Source organism: Balaenoptera musculus, chromosome 5 (assembly GCF_009873245.2).
Source record: "Balaenoptera musculus isolate JJ_BM4_2016_0621 chromosome 5, mBalMus1.pri.v3, whole genome shotgun sequence".
In the NCBI taxonomy this organism is placed as follows: domain Eukaryota; kingdom Metazoa; phylum Chordata; class Mammalia; order Artiodactyla; family Balaenopteridae; genus Balaenoptera; species Balaenoptera musculus.
The window spans coordinates 68,980,801-68,989,937 of record NC_045789.1 but is presented as its reverse complement, the minus strand read 5'-3'; positions in this window follow the sequence as shown (position 1 = coordinate 68,989,937).

Genomic DNA, 9,137 nt, shown 5'->3' with positions numbered 1-9,137 from the left:
TTTTTTTCTGTATAAGGACAGCATATGGGGTTGAGCAGTCACTAGGGTCAGGATAACCTGAAGTCAAATCACGACTCCATTTTCTTGTAGCGACAGTATGATTTGGGGCAATTACTCAGGAGCCTCATCTGGAAAATGTTAGAAATAAAACCTACCTTCTAGGAAAGGCAGTTCCCCACTGCCACCAACAAAGCATTTACCATATGCAGGGACTACAGTAAGATCCTACTATCCTATACTAACTCACTCCCTACACACTGAAATAGGTCCTGTAATTATCCCCATTTCACAGATGAAGAAATTGAGTAACAGACAGGTTCAGTCATTTGTCCAAAGCTACATACCTAAAAAGCAGCTGAGATTGAATTTAAGCCCACAGAGCTTGGCTGAGTCCATGAGCATAATAATGAGACAGTCCTTGTGGATGAGAAGATTGCATAAGACAGCGGAGATGAAATGTCTAGAACAGAGCAGTTGCTCATTTAATGTCCGACCTTTTCCCTCACTCAGTTCCCTAGAACTCATTCAGCAAGTATGTATTGTGTATTCAAAGAGCAGATTTAAGGTAAACAGATAGAAGCACACTATGGTTCTCCCTCTGAAGACAAAATGGGAAGAAGGCCAAGTAAGCCAAAACTGACCTTCAACCCCACAACTCCTGTGTTCCGAGCCCATTCTCTACCCCTGTTCACACCGCTCAGGACTCTAAGGGGCCCTCTGCCCACTATCAACACAGCTCTCCGGAGATGCTCTGAAGCTTAGTCTTGCCAAGGTGAAAATGATATGATAGTAAACTGATATAACAGTAAACATGTACGGCGGTGCTTCTTTTAAAGGCATTTTCGTATTTGTAAGCATGACACCTGTATTTGTCAGAGTGATCAGAGAGAGAGAAAGAGAAACTGATTTAAGGAATTGGCTCACACAATTGTGAGGGCTGGTGAGTCCAAAATCTGACGGGGTAGGCTGGCGACTCAGGGAAGAGCTGCAGTTTGAGTCCAAAGGCAGTCTGCTGGCCAACTTTTTTCTTGCTTAGTGGAGGTCAGTCTTCGGTTTATTAAGGCCTTCAACTGATTAGATGAGGCCCACCCACATTATGTCTGGTAATCTGCTTTACTAAAGATCCACTGATTTAAATGTTAATCTCACACAAAAAATATCTTCACTGAAACATCCAGAGTAACATTTAACCCACTACCTAGGCATCATGGCCCAGCCAAGTTGACCCATAAAATTAACCATTATTATACCTTAAATTAAACATATAGAACTTCCAAAGAGAAATTGCTGGTATTTGTCAGCAGGAATGATATCTGGGGACTAGGAAAAGGCTCCCTCCCCCTTCACTGAATTTACCATACATGACTACACACCAACAGAGTGGACTATAAACCCAACAGCAATCTCTCGGTTATCTTTACTCTCTTCTGCAGCCTGGAATTTAGGAGGAAGTTTTTTCAGAAGCATTTATTTGTCCTCATTCAGTAGCAAAGACAACTGCCTTCAAATAAAGGTACTACTCTGCCACAGCTTTAATTATGACACGGTTTTGTTCTGTCTCCCCTGAAGACCAAGAATAGCTGTGAGCAGCGAGGACAACCTCTGCCTTGTTTATGGTTCAGTTCTGCCCAGCACAGTTGCTAGCAACTAGTCGCTGCCCAGTAAATAATTGATGAGTGAGTAGAAAACAAGCTGTGAAAGCCAAACAGCTTCCTGGTGTTCCTTGCTTGGCGTGACTCTTCAAGACACTAGGCCTCTTTATTTACAGACTGAAGTATTGATTCCTGCCAAAGCAGATAGCAATGATTATTAGATTTGTGGTCATTTTCTATTTATAGCATCACAGGTCTTCCAGGTGAGTGGGTAAGTGGAGAGTCACTGCCACACGCCTGCTGTGGTTACAGAAGCCATTCTTTGAATTGTTTTTCTCACTAACCTGCAGAGAGAAAGCCCTTTTTCGCCTTTATAAAATCCCCAATGCAGGCAGAAACTCATGCACATCTGGTCTTTGCCAGAGACAACCTAAAATGCCCCAGAGATGGGCAATGACTATTTGCCTGCTGGAAGGTTATATTCACGGTGGAGGATTATCGCAGGAAGGAGCCAGAGCTTCCCCTCCCAGGCTTACATCTGCGCTAGTCTTTTCATCTGCTTCTTATTCCCCAGCAAATATCTTTAATTATCTATCTTGCACCAGCAAATCAGGAAAAGGGCATCACATCCCGGCGTAATCCCCGTGACCTTTAGGAACTGGCACGTCCCTCATGGGTAAGGGAGTCGAACCTCTTATTTTATTTAGTGTTCGCGTACTCTCCTGGGAAGGCTTGCTCCCCCTTCTCCCGCCCGTGCAGGTCTCCTAACAGCTTTCTGCTTGTGTGCGTGGCTGCAGCGGGGCTCGGCTTGGGGACGGGTTTCCACCAGGGGGCGCTGGAAGGGAGCGAGTGGGAGAAGCACCACTTCTCCGAACAGCTCCCCGCCGCTCTCAGTCCTGCAAATGAACGGTAGCTGAAGGGCTGCTGGGTCACCGCCATCTGGGAAGCGAAGCTGGTGGCGTTCCCTCCGTTTCAAATGTTTTCAGTTTTATATCTGTGTAACCTCACGTCCATCCCCTGGCATTTACGATGGCAGAGTTTCCTTGTGAATCAGTGCTTCAGGCGAAATTCAGTCCTCCTGAGTTTGCTTATAATAACTGGCAGAAGGCCGGTGATTTTTATTTGAAAACATGAATAACTGGCTCGTTTCAAGAACTGCCTTGCGCCAAAGACTAGGCTAGTGGCCCAACGCACACAATCCAGGTTGTGGTTTTAGGACGAGGAATTCCAGGGCAGCTGCGCTCACAGCTGAAGGGCTCGGGGAATGGAAAAGTCTGGAAAACCTGTGGCTTTGGAAAAATGGCTCTGGGCAATTGGAACTGATCCTCTAAGTTCACTACAAGAAGCGCCTTATTTTTTTTCCAGAAATTTACAGAAAGGTCAAACCTCCTCATGACTGTAATAAATTCCCACCGCTAGATCTATTTAAGGGACTTCTGAAGACCAGATACATGTTAATGGACTTAACCCATATCATCTGGGAGGTGTGACACATAGCTAGCTTTTTTTTTAACCTGAATTTCTACCTCTAAGCAGGCACCAGAAAAGACTTTCTGTACACCAGACCAAGAATCCACACCAATGAGGGAAAGAGAGAAAAGAAAATAGAGAGGGAGAGGGGGAGAGAGGGAAGGACAGGGGAAAGAAAGAGAGAGAGAGAGAGAAATACACTGAGTTTTTCACGGAAACATTTATTCAATTTAAAAAGTTATCCTTGATACAAACTTATGGTTACCAAAGGGGAAAGGTGGGGGGGGGGTATAAATTAGGAGCTTGGGATTAACATATACACACTACTATATATAAAACAAATCATCAACAAGGACCTACTGTATAGCACAGGGAACTCGACTCAATATTCTGTAATAACCTATATGGGAAAAGAATCTGAAAAAGAATGGATATATGAATATGTATAACTGAATCACTTTGCTGTACACCTGAAACTAACACAACATTATAAATCAACTATACTCCAATATAAAATAAAATTTAAATTAAAAAATTTTTAAAAGATATCCTTGATTCTGAATTTATGCTCTTTATATATCTGAAGCATTAAATTATCCTTGCTTTGTGTGTGTGCCTCCTTTGATATTAAAAGGGCACTCCTTTCAACAGAATTACTGAAAGAACACTGTGCTTCCTTTTGATACTAAAATGTCCGTTCTTCTAAGAAATGATAGTCATCAGAGATGTTAGTGTTTTTGAATGTATGGACAAAATAAGTTAGCAACCCATTATTAGATCCCAAACTGGCTTCTGGACATTATCCTGTCTGTGAAACCTTCAAGTAAGGGGAACAACTCCATTAGGGATTTGTTGGTTCCTAACAGGAAACAGGCAGCTAGCTCATGGGACAGTAACCGATAATCTGGGTGGAGGAGGAGAACGGTGCTGGCCTGGCTGGGCCTGAGGGGTGCTGTGTGTGGGGAAGGGGTGCAGAGACTCCGGAAGCCTGGGGAGCTGCATGGGGCACTGGGCACCAGGGGAGACAGGGTCCCAGGAGCAAAGATGCTGAAGGGAAAGGCAGAGTCTCCCTGAAGACTGATGGCTCCTCTGTTCACAGCTTCAGCCAGCAAAGCCCCGGGCACCAAACATTCCAGCACCGGAAGCCCTTGTTTGTTCCACACAGGAATTTTATTCCTTCCCAGTCCTGAGCTGGCATGAGGCGGACTTTGCAGGCATCTTGCCCACATCTCCTCCAACCCCAGGTCTCAGAGCAGTGTTTCCTAGGAGACTGTGGCCCGTTGAGCTCCAAGTTCACGAGCAGCTCACAGACATCACAACCAAGACACCTGGCCTGCTTGGGATGTAGGTGCTTGGCCGCCAGACCCGCTGGCAGCCAGCACTGGGCAGAACCCCGCCCCCGAGGGCAGGAAGGGGACAGATGCCAGCCAGTGGGCTTCACTGCACAGAAGGGGCATCTGCCGGTCACACACAAGAAGGCGTGGAAACCTCACAGACGCAGTTCCAGATGGTGACTGCTGTTAGCATTATTGCTACAGGTTTCAGGCAGTTGCAGGGGGACAGAAGTGAAGTGGTTTAGAAACAAAAGGAAAGACACATATACTAGTGTCCATATTAACAATGAACCTGTTTTTGAGAAAGGGGACCAACTCCAGCCTGAGGCAAAGTGGTAGTAAAAGTGGCCAAGTCTTTTTTTGGTCCATGGCTCTCCTAGCTTTTGCCACTGAATTAGGTATCTATTGTTGGAAACAAATTCGCTCCAAACCTAGAGGCAGAAACTGTTTACTATCTCACAGTTTCTGTGGGTCTGGAGTCCAGGCACTGCTTAACTGGGCGCCTCTGAATCAAACTGAGAAGTTCATGAAGCTCACGAAATTGTAGTAAAGGGGAGTTGGGATTTGCTGGAGAATCTACTTTCAAGTTCAGTCACATGGCTGTCGCTGGCCTTGGTGGCATGGTTCCTGGTGATGGGGATTCTCCACAGGCTGCCTGAGAATGCTCACAGCATGGCAGCAGGTTATCCAAGAGACAGGGAGCCCAAGGGCACGAAGAAGCCACAGTCTGCCGTAACCTAACCTCCCAGTAACACTCCATCCATCCCTGTTACCATACTCCATTTGTACCCAAGGAGAGGGATCGTGCAAGGGTGTGGACAGCTGGAGGGGGACATCACTGGGGCCACCTTAGAGATGCCCGTGCAGCCACCCTCGTTATCTCTGTATTAATTGTAAAAGAAATAACAGAAGATACTAACTTAAAGGGGCTGGCGTGGGACTCAAACACACAAGGAATAAGAGAGGGCTCTGAAAGCAGAGACCCAAGAAAGGCAGTGTGACCAAGCGGTCCTTACCTCACCCTCCAGATCAAATTATGAGTCCAGAAAACTGCATTTGAACAGTATCCTAAAGCACACTTCAGGCACACCAACACCTAAGAACCACCCAATTATTATTTTTCCTTCTACTTTATAAATTGGGAAGAAAAGACAGAGAAATTAGGTGATGATGAGATGGAGGGAAGGGAGGTGGTCAGCTTTTCAAACCCCCAGCACGTCTCCCTGGTCCCCGTCCCCTAAATGATTCTCCTGGGCTGGGTCTGTCCTCAGAGCAGGGGTTATTTGGGAGAAACGACCAATTGTGTTTCACAAACTGACCCTCACAGGAGCAGTGCCCTGGTACCACTCCCAGGCTCTGCCCACCAGTCAGTAAGATCAATATCGCACCTCCCACAAGGATCTCCTCCTGCCCTACAGCAGCCTATGAGGCCAGACTTCTATGACAGCCCTTAAAACAACCAATGTATTTCCCAAATGACTCTGGCCTGAAAAACACCTATAAACATTTTTTTGATTAGTAGTAACACACCCTGGGGCACCTCTTAGCTTTCTCTGGTCAACAGTAAACACTCATTGTTTTACCCAGAAGAAAATGGAGCCACGGCTTCCCTGGTGGCGCAGTGGTTAAGAATCCACCTGCCAATGCAGGGGACACGGGTTCGAGCCCTGGTCCGGGAAGACCCCACATGCCGCGGAGCAACTAAGCCTGTGCGCCACAACTACTGAGCCTGTGCTCTAGAGCCTGCGAGCCACAACTACTGAAGCCTGCACGCCTAGAGCCCGTGCTCCGCAACAAGAGAAGCCACCGCAATGAGAAGCCTGTGCACCGCAAGGAAGAGTAGCCCCTGCTCACTGCAACTAGAGAAAGCCCGTGTGCAACAACAAAGACCCAACGCAGCCAAAAATTTAAAATAAATTAATTAATTTTTAAAAAAAAAAAAGAAAGAAAGAAAATGGAGCCACATCTAAGTGCAATCTGTGGAAGAAATAAACAGGTGAGTCTTACCGTTGAATCTAATTATCAGAAGCTGGAAAGGACAGTGAGAGTTCATCAAACCCATGCCCTTCTGGCCAGACAGAATGATCCGCAAAATATCCCCACTAATAGGTGGTCTCCTATTCAATCCTTTGGGTAAGCTAATCCTTGTCTCAACCCTCACTGTTTATTTTATATATAGCTGAATCCTTCCTGTTACTATTTACAGCCTTTTCTCTAGTTCTGACCTCAGGAGAAATGAAGAACAGATGCCCACATGGCTTTTAATGGAAAGGTTCTTATTAAGTCACTGCTCCTCTCTGTCCTGCCTTTGGGGGAGGTGGGGACATGGGTTACTGCTTCTTAGCTCTTTCTGCTTTGCTCTGCTTGGCCTGTGTTTCTGATAATGGGCACCCCGTCTTGATCTATGTGTGGACCCAGACTGTAAGTTATAATTCAGGTAGGTACAAGTGGAGTAGCCTGGTTTATTTTTTACGAATCCTACCAACAAGTGTTGGGTCCTATGCGGTGATTTGGTTTAAACACATGATATTTAAAAATTGCAAAAAATTTTTCCTAATGCCACTTAAAAATCAGAAGTGCAAAAACTGTTGTCAGTGGCCTTGATTGCTTTATTCTGATGTGACTGAGCTTTGTTGAAGCTTGTTTCCATAGTCATCCAGAATTAAAATCAGTATTTTTCTTCCCGATTTTTAATTATTTGCATGATAAGGCTCTCTTGAGTCTTTGAGGTAAATCAACAAGCATTTCCAAACTTGTACATGGGACTGAATAGTCTTCCAAAGCAACTCCAAAATTAAGTTCATGAAGAGCCTGTCATTTTAATCTATTGTTTCTCTATAGTATCTTGTTGGGAGGTAGGCAGAAAGAGAGTGCCCATTGTACAGATGGGGACCTGATTTAAAGAAGTTACCAAAGGTGACCCACTAATGTTGCAGCAAATCCTGAAGTGGAACTTGGTCTCCTAGACTTTTGCTCTCAGTTCTTTACACTATATTCTAAATACAAATACTTTTCAAACTGATTGCATTTCTACACACACAGGTAGATTTAAGGACACTATTTTGTTTTCTTTTGTGTTCTTAATGCTGAACATTTTCTAAAATTACATCACCATCATGGGTATTTAAATAACAAACAAAACCCTGTCACAACATCTGGGGAAATTATCTTCCACACTTCACAATTTCTGGCGTTCAAGACTAAGTACCATGCCCAGAACAAGCCCTGAAGATAAAGGACAAAGCCATCTTACTTACAGGTGGAAAGAATCATGGCTGCACTTGTGCGGGGAGCAAACAAAACAGCCTTCAGGTCTTCAGCGATGCTCCTGTCACAAAAACACAACTTTTAACTGAAATCATAGCTCACCCAAGACGTTTCTCACAGGCAAAGTTAACCCCACCTATTTTCCTGTTCTAAAAACCTCAGAGAAGTGTGTGAATGACAGCCCGATGGCCTATATAAGAGAAAGCTCAATAATCTACATCCAGATCTTTGAGGGTAGCTGCTATTAGTTCTTCATTCCCGAGTGCGTGGGTGACTCCAGCAAACACCATTTTCAAGAAATCACAAGATTTTGGTAAACGGGACCTTAAAAAGAGCATGAACTCAAATTGCTCTCTCTGGACAGAGAAAGAATTGGAGGCACAGATAAGATAAGGGACACCGTTAGTGGTAGAAACAGAATTAGACTGTAAGTTTTGAAGTACCACGTCTAGAATATTCTGTCCTCCTACTCAGTACTAACACTTCAGGCACCGTATGAGGAAAGTTTATTTTGCGGGGCAGGAGGGAAAACTAATCCATCCCCAGGTGACTGGGGCGTGGCCGAGAGCTACAAACACAACAACATCAACAATAAAAACGCACTTAGGAGTTTCACTTCATCCCACTGAAAAATAACCAAAAAGTAAAACCAAAGGGAACCACTGCACTGAAGACACAGCAGATTCACGTTGCCCTTCCTATTTCCTGCTTTATAGATTAAGATCTCTTTACACATTCTGGGTGGATTCTTCTATTTTTACTTCTCCTTTAGCTGTAGCTATGGTTTGATATAAAAACTTTTTTTTTTTTAAGCTCTAGTGAAATATTTAAAGATTTTTGAAGAAAATATTCCCAAATGTTGCCAAATCTTGTTTTCCCATCAAAAGTATACGTTAACTATTAGGGCAAGGGCTATACTTTCTCCTCTCTCTTCAAAGCCACCTAGCACTTTAAACACAGTTCCTCAAGGTCAAAAGGGAAGTATGGGATGGGGCTGAGAGGGGTGGGAGGAGTCAAGGTGAGAGACGAAGGAAGGAGAAAGGTATGACAATGATAGCAGGGTACAGCTCGCATACAGCCAACCCCTTGAATGAGCTATAATTCAGTTAACAGGTGTGTATATTTCTGTGATGGGGGTACAGTTAAACGGGAAGATGAGAAGGAAGGTGGCAAACAGATTGTGACAAGGCTTAGGATAAATATTTTATTTTTTTTCCATTATAAGGGGGGGACAGGGAAGGATAGAAGACAGCCTTCAGGGGATGAACTGACCAGAATGGAAAGATGATTCTCCATGGTCATATGAAGGTGCTACTCAGAGAAGCCAGCCACTGCCTGTGTCCCTTAAAAGGTCTTGATTTTCCATAAACGCAGCTTGTATAATAATTTTTTTAACCATTAAAGCACTTAGTGAGTTAAATGGTTCTAGTACCACTGCTATAATATTCAAGCCAGTGCAATCAACAAAAGAGGG